At 39.4% G+C, this 11,243-nt stretch overlaps 1 pseudogene; it reads left to right on the top strand.

The window, feature by feature from the left end:
* The first annotated feature begins 4,424 nt into the window (after positions 1-4,424).
* On the top strand, positions 4,425-10,231 carry LOC128059974 (olfactory receptor 1013-like; annotated as a pseudogene).
* Positions 10,232-11,243: the final 1,012 nt, after the last annotated feature.

Here is an 11,243-nt window from a genome sequence, read left to right as displayed (position 1 = left end):
TACCATCACCCACTTTGACTAGAGAATTCCAATTACTATCCTTCTGCTCTTAAGTCAAATGTCATCTCCTCAGATAAGTCTCCTCTGATTCCACATCATGTCAGATCTTCTGAAGCAGTCTCATGATATGTTGTTATTTCCCTTCCCAACATAGTTATATTTTATAAGTATAAATTTATACAAGTTCTGGTTACCTCTGAAATGAGGGTATAAATTCCACAAGGGCAGGTATTATATCTCCCTTTTTGCTTTTCATTGTCTTATTAATTTCTACTGAGATGTATTAAAAACTTTCTATATATGTCATCTCATTTAATCTTCACAATAATTTTATGAAGAAGGAAAGTTATTTTCACTCTAAGGGGAGGGAAACTGAGGCTTGGCGAGTTTAGGTGCATTGCTCTTGGTCACATGACTGGTGAGTAGTAAGCCTGGGATTCACATTTAGATTATCTCTATCCTGAGCTTGCCTAATAACTGTTACTAAGCTCACTGCAGATAGTGATTGCAGCCATGAAATTAAAAGATGCTTACTCCTTGGAAGGAAAGTTATGAGCAACCTAGATAGCATATTGAAAAGCAGAGACATTACTTTGCCAACAAAGGTCTGTCTAGTCAAAGCTATGGTTTTTCCTGTGGTCACGTATGGATGTGAGAGTTGGACTGTGAAGAAAGCTGAGCATCAAAGAATTGATGCTTTTGAATTGTGGTGTTGGAAAAGACTCTTGAGAGTCCCTAGGACTGCAAGGAGAATCAGTCCATTCTAAAGGAGATCAGTTCTGGGTATTCTTTGGAAGGACTGATGTTGAAGCTGAAACTCCAATACTTTGGCCACCTCATGCAAAGAGTTGACTCATTGGAAAAGACTCTGATGCTGGGAGGGATTGAGGGCAGGAGGAGAAGGGGACGACCGAGGATGAGATGGCTGGATGGCATCACGGACTCAATGGACCTGAGTTTTAGTGAACTCCAGGAGATGGTGATGGACAGGGAGGCCTGGTGTGCTGCGATTCATGGGGTCTCAAAGAGTTGGACACGACTGAGCGACTGAAGTGAACTGAAGCTCACTTAGGATCTTATCATCCTTGCAGTTAGCATCCAGCTCAGTTCTGGGTAGCTAGGGTTTTCTTCCAATTCTGTTTTGATTGAATAAATATAAGTAAGTTCTGATAAGGAGATGAAGTTTGCTTTAACCATGTGATTCAATCTTAATTTCTCAAATTCTGTCTCAATTTAAATGTTTATAAAATGTGCAAATAAGGTAATCATTATGTTTCAGAACTGAAACTCTATCATTGTTATTTTAATTATCATTATTATTGTCATCGCTATGGACTACAAATAATTCCTGAACATCTACCTTACCAGCTTATGGTGTTGGCCATTCCTTTCTGCCAATTTTTCTTTTATTTCAAATGCATTAATTAAACTTAGCAATCAAAAAAAGGTTTTCAAGGGAATTGAATCAATTATATTGATGATGAATAATCTATCCCATTTAATTCCAGAAAGATAGTGAGCATTATAATTGGACACTTGGCACCAGAGTAGCACAAAGTCCTCTGCTTCTGGCAATATATCCCAAAGGGGTGCTCAGGCTTATAAGTTCTCCCCATTCTGTTATCAATGGAAAGATAATTCATTTGGAATGAGTAAAAAGCACTTTTATTTATTCTAATGTAATGTGGGAAATTCTGGACCAGGGTGAAATTCAAATGGAGTAACTATTCTCATGAAGCAAGAACTGTGTTTAATTAATTTAATTTAATTTAACCAGAGGGAAAAGCTCAGCAAATCATAATATGGACAAAACTGTGTTGAATGTAATCAAACCATAACAAAATTCTGCTTCATGGAAGAGAATAAAGTTTTATCTCCTATAATTACATTTAGTGAAGGAAGCTATTAATAAAATGTTTCCAAATATCTTTTCTTCAGGCCTCACTTTCTCTTTCAGTGAAACAAGCAGGTGGATGTGTTCTTGATGGATGTTTTCATTCTCATCAACTCTCTGTAGCCAGTGTGGCCATGTCTCACTGAGAAGAGAATGTCTTAGTCCTTAGGGCAAGTCAGAAAAATTGGAAAAATTAAAAAATTAGAAAAATTAAAATGGGTCAGTATAATCATGAGGTTACCATGCTTCTTTTTCTATATCAGGCTTTTCAGGTGGTGCTAGCAATAAAGAACCTGCATGCCAATACAAGAGACGAAGGAGACCTGGGTTTGATCTCTGGGGTCAGGAAGAACCCCTGGAATAGGAAATGGCAACCTGCTCAGGTATTCTTGCCTGGACAACCCCATGGACAGAGGAGCCTGCTGTGCTACAGCCCATAGGGTCACAAAGAGCCGGACATGCCTGAAGCGACTTAGCAAGTACCCTGCAGGAGGAGTGCAATAACCTAGAATTTATCTGTTTACCCATCATTGTCATCCATATCTATCTGCCCATAATGATTTATATCTATACCTACATCTTTCTTTGCTATTACGCTGTACTGTCACAATTGATATATAACTCAAGAACGATCTGATTAAAGTATCAAACTGAACCGCATCGATGGCAAAATGCATGAGTCCTGGAAAGGATTGGGAGATTACAAAGAGATCAACTCATCTCAGATGACCACGCCTTCAGCCGTCAATCTTTTAGAAAGGTCGCTGTGCAGGGAGGTGTTTGAGAGATGAGGAGGAGGAGACATGGATTTTGGGGAGAAAGTTTCTCAGTATCCCTTGAATCAAAGCACACAGCATATGGATAAATGGCAAATAAATGCAGCTCAACAAAATCTCTTTGTGTGTCTACATTTATCAGTCTAGTATTCAGTGGCGTCTGTGGGGTCCATGCGGACCATGAGGTCCATGGGGTCACAAAGAGTCAGACACAACTGAGTAACTTTCACCTGCATTCAATACGCTATATTATGCATTATCGTTTACTCAATTTTTTTGAAAGGATCCTTGAGAGAAGTGATTTCAAAGTTAAGATCAAGAATCGTAATATTGCCATTGGTAGTATTGCTGCCCACCTATTTTGGGTTAGTTTGTCTGTTTGTTGGACACCCCTGTTACTTAGTCACTAAGTTGTGTCCAACTTTTTATTACCCCATGGACTGTAGCCTGCCAGTTTCTTCTGTCCGTGGGATTTCCCAGGCAAGAATACTGGAGTGGGTTGCCATTTCCTCCTCCAGGGGATCTTCCCCACCCAGGGATCCAACTCATATCTTCTGTGTCTCTGCATTGGCAGGTGGATTCTTTACTGCTGAGCCACCTGTGAAGTGGCATTAGAAGTGTTGGACAGTACTAATTATATACAGGGGCTTCCAGAAAGTTTTGAGCCAAATTTATGGTCTGCACGGAGCAATGAGTAGGACTTGTTAAGTGTGTAGCAGGCTTTATCCTCGCCCGTTACATCCAGTGCTTGGTTTTCCATTTCATATTTTTCTAATTTATATTATTTACCCGGTTTTTATGTCTTACCCTAAGCCACTGCCAAAACTCTTTTTTTTTATATGAAAGCATTTGTATATATATTCACATATGTAGACATTCACACTTATGTCTATTTTATGTCTTAATAATGGTAGAAGAAAATAGGAAAGTTTAGGAAGGAAATGTCTCCTGCAACTTTCATTTCTAACTGTAATTCTGAGAATAATCCTAGCAATTTCTCAGTTTGTGCAAAAGCAATATGTTAAAGACTGGGACATTTATGCATGGGAAATACATGAAATTCATAGCAAGGTTGCCATTGAAAATCCTTAGGAGGTAAAGCAAATATAACTAAAGGACAGAATGCAGAGGTGAAAAATATCATGAAATCATAGAGGATGCAATTTGTAGTTTTAACTTCTAGTTCTCAAAGTGCTTTCTCACATCTGTGATCTCATAAAATTCACTGAACTAAGGTAAGTGTAAAAAAACCATAATTTTTAATGTTATCTAAAATAGTTGTTTATTTGCTAAGTCATGTCTGCTCTTTTGCGACCCCATGGACTGTAGTCCACCAGGCTCCTCGGTCCATGGGATTTTCTCGGCAAGAATACTGGAGTGGGTGGCCACTGCCTTCTCCAGGGGATCTTCCCCACCCAGGGATTGAACCTGTAGCTCCTGCTGTGGCTCCTGCATTGCAAATGGATTCTTTTACTGCTGAGCCTGCGGGGAAGCCTCTGTTATTTAAAATTGGTGGCAGCTAACTGAGATCAGAACCCAGGTCTCTTGGGTCTTGGTCTTAAACTGTTTTCAGGGATATGTTCTGTTAAAAATGACCTTTCCACATGACAGCATTGAAATTCAAAAAGAAATGAAATGTCTCTTATTACAACCTTCTTTTCTTATTGTGAAGAATTTCCACTTTGACAAAATCTATAGCTTTCATATTTGTTTTAAGCAATGTAATTATAGATTCTTACCATATCTTAGACTCGATGGATGTGAGTCTGAGTGAACTCTGGGAGTTGGTGATGAACAGGGAGGCCTGGCGTGCTGCAATTCATGGGGTCGCAAAGAGTCAGACACGACTGAGTGACTGAACTGTACTGAACCGAACCATATCTTAGGTATGGAGAGTCTCATACCGTATCTTAGGTATGAATCTGTCTGCCAATGCAAGAGATGCAGGTTCAGATCTGGAGTTGGGAAGATACTCTGGAGAAGGAAATGGCAACCCACTCTAGTATTCTTGCCTGGGAAATCCCATGGACTGGCAGGCTATAGGAGGAGCCTGGCAGGCTACAGTCTACGGGGTTGTAAAAGAGTAAGACACGACTTAGTGACTAAACAACAATCATTGTATGATTCCAAAAGAGCAATTTTTTATTTGCTATCTCAATTTTAAGTCTGTGGCTTAGCAAATTGGCCAAGAGGAAATTTCTCCCTAATATATTTTCAAAGCCTTGAACTCATTAACAGAAACTTTATGTCTCTTGCCAATTTAGAACGCCAACGAATATAAGTTAGCTTTTTTTTGATTGTGGTACATTGAGGTAAGGGGTCTATGGGTTGTAACATAGGCAAGCAGAGACAATGCTTCTTCTATTGCTGGCAAGAGTCCAGGCTCCTGCTCCTACCTTAAAGGAAAAAAGAGTGTTAGATGTTTTGTTCCATGAATATCTTTATTAGTTTCCTATTGCTCCTATATCAAATTACCACAAACTTGGTGGCTTAAAACCACAAGAATTTATTTTCTCCTAGTTTCTGGAAATCAGAAGTCCAAACAGTATAATCAGGCCAAAATCCAGATGTCGGCAGGGCCAAGACTCCATCTAGAGGGTCTAGTCCAGTCCTTGCCTCCCTAACTTTCTGTGACTGCTGACTTTCCTTGGGGTTGCATCACCCAGGCCTCTGTTTCTGCAGTCACATTGCCCCCTACTGTTGAGTCTGTACCTAAATTTCTATCTTCCTCCTTCATATAAGAATGATTGTGATTGTTTTGGGCTTCCCAGATGACTCAGCAGTAAAGAATCAGCCTGCAATGCAGAAGCTGTGGGAGACTTGGGTTCGATCCTTGGGTGGGGAAGATCCCCTGGAGGAGGAAACGGCAACCCATTCCTGGGAAATGCCATGGACACAGGAGCTTAGCTGGCTATGGTCCATAGGGTTGCAAAAAATCAGACACGACTGACTTAGCACGCATGCACAGATAATCTCCCTATCTCGTTTATTAATTTTAATAACTTTCTCTCATCTAGAATAACATTCATAGATTCAGAATCGAACCAGAGTCTCCCGCATTGCAGGCAGACTCTTTACCAGCAGAATTACCAGGGAAATCCAAGAAATTAAAATCTGGTTATATTAATGGACCATTATTCAGTGTATCATAGTACCAAAAGAATTTTTTCATGCAGTTTTTTTTTTTTTTTAATGTCAATTCTATGGGAAATCCAAGCCACGTTATGAACATAGTTTTTCTTTGATGAATCTTTTCATTTCCCTGCTGGATGCATACAGTTAGCTATGGTCTCAAATTCCTAGTATTTAAGTTAATTAATTTTTTAATTTAAATTACACATTTTCTATTTCATTATTCTTTTCTTTGTGGATTAAAAGCTTAAATAAAATATAAGTATTGCCTTCAAGGAAGTTAAGGCAAAATGCACTTCCATAGATAATGCAAAATATTCTTAGAAAAATAAAAGTATATTTCTTGATGTGACTATCTGAAAATGATGAAAGGATTCAAGTACCCAAGGAGAAAAACAAAGCATTTCCTCAAATTGCTTTAAAAAAAAAAACAACAACTTTGCATCAGTTCAGTTCAGTTCATTTCAGTCCCTTAGTCGTGTCCAACTCTTTGTGACCCCATGAATCACAGTATGCCAGGCCTCCCTGTCCATCACCAACTCCCGGAGTTCACCCAGACTCACATCCATCGAGTCAGTGATGCCATCCAGCCATCTCATCCTCTGTCATCCCCTTCTCCTTCTGCCTCCAATCCCTCCCAGCATCAGAGTCTTTTCCAATAACCTCAGATATGCAGATAACAGCACCCTTATGGCAGAAAGTGAAGAGGAACTAAAAAGCCTCTTGATGAAAGTGAAAGAGGAGAGTGAAAAAGTTGGCTTAAAGCTCAACATTCAGAAAATGAAGACCATGGCATCTGGTCCCATCACCTTAAGGGAAACAGATGGGGAAACAGTAAAAACAGTGTCAGACTTTATGTTTTGGGGGCTACAAAATCACTGCAGACGGTGACTGCAGCCATGAAATTAAAAGACGCTTACTCCTTGGAAGAAAAGTTATGACCAACCTAGATAGCATATTCAAAAGCAGAGACATTACTTTGCTGACTAAGGTCCATCTAGTCAAGGCTATGGTTTTTCCAGTGGTCATGTATGGATGTGAGAGTTGGACTGTGAAGAAGGCAGAGCGCTGAAGAATTGATGCTTTTGAACTGTGGTGTTGGAGAAGGCTCTTGAGAGTCCCTTGGACTGCAAGGAGATCCAACCAGTCCATTCTGAAGGAGATCAGCCCTGGGATTTCTTTGGAAGGAGTGATGCTAAAGCTGAAACTCCAGTACTTTGGCCACCTCATGCGAAGAGTTGACTCATTGGAAAACATTGCATATCTGGCCCCACATCATCCTAGGTGCAAACAGGAGAAAAGAAACGTGCTCTCTCAAAAGGTGGAAAATTAGATTAAAATATGAGGTGACACACTATGTTATGTTCACCTGCTCTTTCAAGGCAGCATACAATTATTTCCTAGGTATCAAAAAATGATAAATGGTTCAGCATAAACATGTCTTAAAAGTAATAGTATATATGTATCAGTTGGAATTTCCATGATTTAAAATGGCATATGATGATATACTGATATCTGTTCATGGGTTTTTATTGGAGTACAGTTGATTTACAATGTTGTATTAGTTTCTCATGTATAGCAAAGTGAAACAGTTATACATATACATATATTCACTTATTAGAAAAAACTTTTTCCCATATAGGTCACTATAGGGTATTGAGTAGAGTTCCCTTTGCTATACACCAGGTTCTTACTAAATATCCATTTTATACATAGTAGTGTGTACATGGCAATTCCAATCTCCCAGCTTACTTCTCTCCCCACCCTTTCCCTTTTGATATCCATGTTTGTTTTCTACATCTATGACTGTATTTCTGTTTTGTAAACAGGTTCATCTGCACTATTTTTAAATATATATCATATAAGCAGTATCAGATGATATTTGTCTTTGTCTGACATACTTCTCTCTTTACGACAATCTCTGGGTCCATCCATGTCACTGCGAATAGAATTATTTTATTCTTTTTAATGGCGGAATAATATTCCATTGTGGACTTCCCAGGTGGCTGTGTGGTAAAGAATCTGACTGCCAAGCAGGGGATACAAGTTTGATTTCTAGGTTGGGAAGATCCCTTGGAGAAGGAAATGGCAACACACTCCAGTATTCTTACCTGGGAAATCCCATGGACAGAAGGGCCTGGTGGGCTATAGTCCCATGGGTTCTCAAAAGAGCACACAACTTAGCAACTAAAATAACCATAACAATACCCCATCGTATTTGTGTACTGCATTTTCTTTATCCATTCCTCCACTGATGGACATTTAGGCTGCTTTCGGGTTCTAGCTATTGCAAATAGTGCAGCAGTGAATTGGGAATCATGGATTTCTTCAGGGATATGCTCATGAGTGGGGTTTCTGGGTCAGACGGTAGTTCTATTTTTAGTTTTTTTTAAGGAAACTCTTTACTGTTCTCCATGGTGGTCATACCAATTTATGTCCTCATCAATGGTGTAGGAGGGTTTCCTTTTTTCCATACTCTCTCTCTCCAGCATTTATTGTTTGTAGAATTTTTGATGATGGCTATTCTGATTGGTGAGAAGAGATACCTTCTTGTAGTTTTTATTCAAATTTCTCTGATAATTAGCTATGCTGGGCATCGTTTCTTTGCCTCTTGGTCATTTATAAGTCTTCTTTGGAGAAATGTCTGCGTAGGTTTTCCTCTCATTTTTTGATTGAGATTTTTGACATCAAACTACATAAGCTGTGTATTTAGAGCTAAATCCTTTGTCAGTTGGTTCATTTGCTTTTTTTTTTTTTTTCCTTTCTGTAGGTTATTTTGTTTTGTTTTGTTTATGGTTTCTTTTGCTATGCAAAAACTTTTAATTTTGCTTAAGTCACATTTGTTTATTTTTGCTTTTATTGTCATTACTCTAGTAGGTGGATCAAAAATACTCTTATTGTGATCTATGTCAGATAGTGTTCTGTCTATATTTTCCTCTAAGAGTGTTATAGTGTCCTGTCCTACATTTAGATCTTTAATCCATTTAGAGTTTATTTTTGGGTATGCTGTTAGAAATTGCTCTAATTTCATTTTTTCCCCCATGTAGCTTTTCAGTTTTCCCAGCACCGCTTACAGAAGAGACTATCTTTTCCCCATTGTGTATTCTTGCCTCCTCTGTCTTAGGTTAGGTGACCAGGGGGTGAGTGGGTGATATACTGACATCTTAAATTATGACATATTTATTAATCCATTTATAGAAAGGAACCATAGAAACACAAAATGAGAAAAATTTTACCACAGTGAAGGAGTTCACACTTTTAGGATTTACGACAGACCTGTGGCTACAGAGAGTTCTCTTTGACATCTTCCTCATCATTTATTTCATCAGTCTTTTAGGGAACATCACCCTGATTTCTCTGATCTGTCTGATTCTCGGCTCCATATACCCATGTATTTCTTCACTGGAAGTCTGTCATTCCTGGATCTCTGGTATGCTTCTGTCTATGCCCCCCAGATCCTGATGACCTGCATCTCTGATGAGAAGCGCATCTCTTTTGCTGGCTGCCTAGCTCAACTCTTCTTTGCTGCTGGAATGAACTGCACTGAATGCTACCTGTTGGCCGCCATGGCTTATGACCACTATGTGGCCATCTCCAACCCCTTGCTTTACTCCCAGGCCACGTCCCCAAGGTTATGTGCCAGTCTTGTTGCAGCATCATATTTTGGTGGCTTTGGGAACTCAACCATCGTCACTAGTGAAACATTTACCTTGAACTTCTGTGGGAACAATGCCATTGATGATTTCTTTTGTAATCTGCCCCCCTTGTCAAATTGGCCTATGATGTGAAGGAAAGCTGCCAGGCTGTGCTCTATTTCTTGCTTGTCTCTAATGTCATCACTCCCGCTGTGTTTACCCTTGTCTCCTATCTCTTCATCATCGCTGCCCTCTTGAAGATCCGCTCTACCCAAGGCCGCTTGAAGGCCTTCTCCACCTGTGGCTCTCACCTGACAGCTGTCACCTTGTACTATGGGTCAATTCTCTTCATTTACTTCCGGCCAAGTATGAGCTATGCCCTGCTGCTGCTAAGTCACTTCAGTCATGTCTGACTCTGTGTGACCCCATAGATGGCAGCCCACCAGGCTCCCCTGTCCCTGGGATTCTCCAGGCAAGACCGCTAGAGTGGGTTGCCATTTCCTTCTCCAATGCATGAAAGTAAAAAGTGAAAATGAAGTCGCCCAGTTGTGTATGACTCTTAGCAACCCCATGGACTGCAACCTACCAGGCTCCTCCTTCCATGGGATTTTCCAGGCAAGAGTACTAGAGTGAGGTGCCATTGCCTTCTCTGGAGCTATGCCCTGGAGAATGATAACATGGTGTCCGTGTTCTACACAGTGGTGATTCCCTTGTTGAATCCCTTGAACTATAGCTTAAGAAATAAAGATGTTAAAAATGCCTTGAGAAAAATGATAGATAAGGCAGTTTCTTAAACAAAGATTTTAGTAAACCAAGAGTGTTTTTTTCATTTTCTATTTTTTTTTTTACAGATTAATCTCGGCATCATTAATGGCAGCCTGTAGTCTCATAAATGAATAAAAAAGAAAACAAAGAAATTATTAAATAGTGTGGAAATACCAGCCTGTATTTTTTTTTCAGCTGACAATAATGTATGTGAATATGTTTTTGAAATAAAGGGGCTGGATTCTGAGAGTTTTGTGAGAGATTGGATTTCTAAAACAGTACTCATGGTTGCCTGCATATATAGTATCTTAATCTATGAAATCTTAATCTATGAAGTGAAGTGAAGTGAAATTAACTCAGTCCTGCCTGACTCTTTGTGACTCTATGGACTATACAGTCTAGAGAACTCTCCAGGCCATAATACTGGAGTGGGTAGGAGGTAAGTTCCCTTCTCCAGGGGACCTTCTCAAGCCAGGGATGGAACCCAGGTCTCCCACAGTGCAGGTGGATTCTTTACTAGCTGAGCCACAAGGGAAGCCCAAGAATACTGGCGTGGGTAGCCTATCCCTTCTCCAGCAGACCCTCCTGACCCAGGAATTGAACCAGGCTTTCCTGCATTAAAGGTGGATTAAAGGTGAATTCTTTACCAGCTGAGCTGCCAGGGAATAATAAAACTGATCATTAAATCATGGATTAAATGACTTGCTTCAAATCTTGCAGTTCACAGGTGAGAAAACAAAAATACAAACCTTGAACTTTTGGTTCTGAAGATATTTTTCCATTAGTTAGGAGAATGAGTTAAGATGTCACAAGTAAAATACCTGTCACAAAATGCCCTTAAAATAAATTTATTTTTTATTCTGATCATCTTTTCTTTGCTTGCCATGATATATTTCTTCAGCAATAGATGTAGAAGATACCAAACATGTTTACTTAGATTCACTGTGAGTTTTCAATAAAGGATTATTTCCTCCAAAAATTAGAGAATCAAGAACAAGAGTATAGCAAGTATAAAACTTAAAGTCATGAAATTAAAAGACA

The sequence above is a fragment of the Budorcas taxicolor genome, chromosome 15 (genome assembly GCF_023091745.1).
Source record: "Budorcas taxicolor isolate Tak-1 chromosome 15, Takin1.1, whole genome shotgun sequence".
Lineage (NCBI taxonomy): Eukaryota > Metazoa > Chordata > Mammalia > Artiodactyla > Bovidae > Budorcas > Budorcas taxicolor.
Note: the sequence above shows the minus strand (reverse complement) of the source record. Positions and strands in the feature narration are given on the sequence as shown.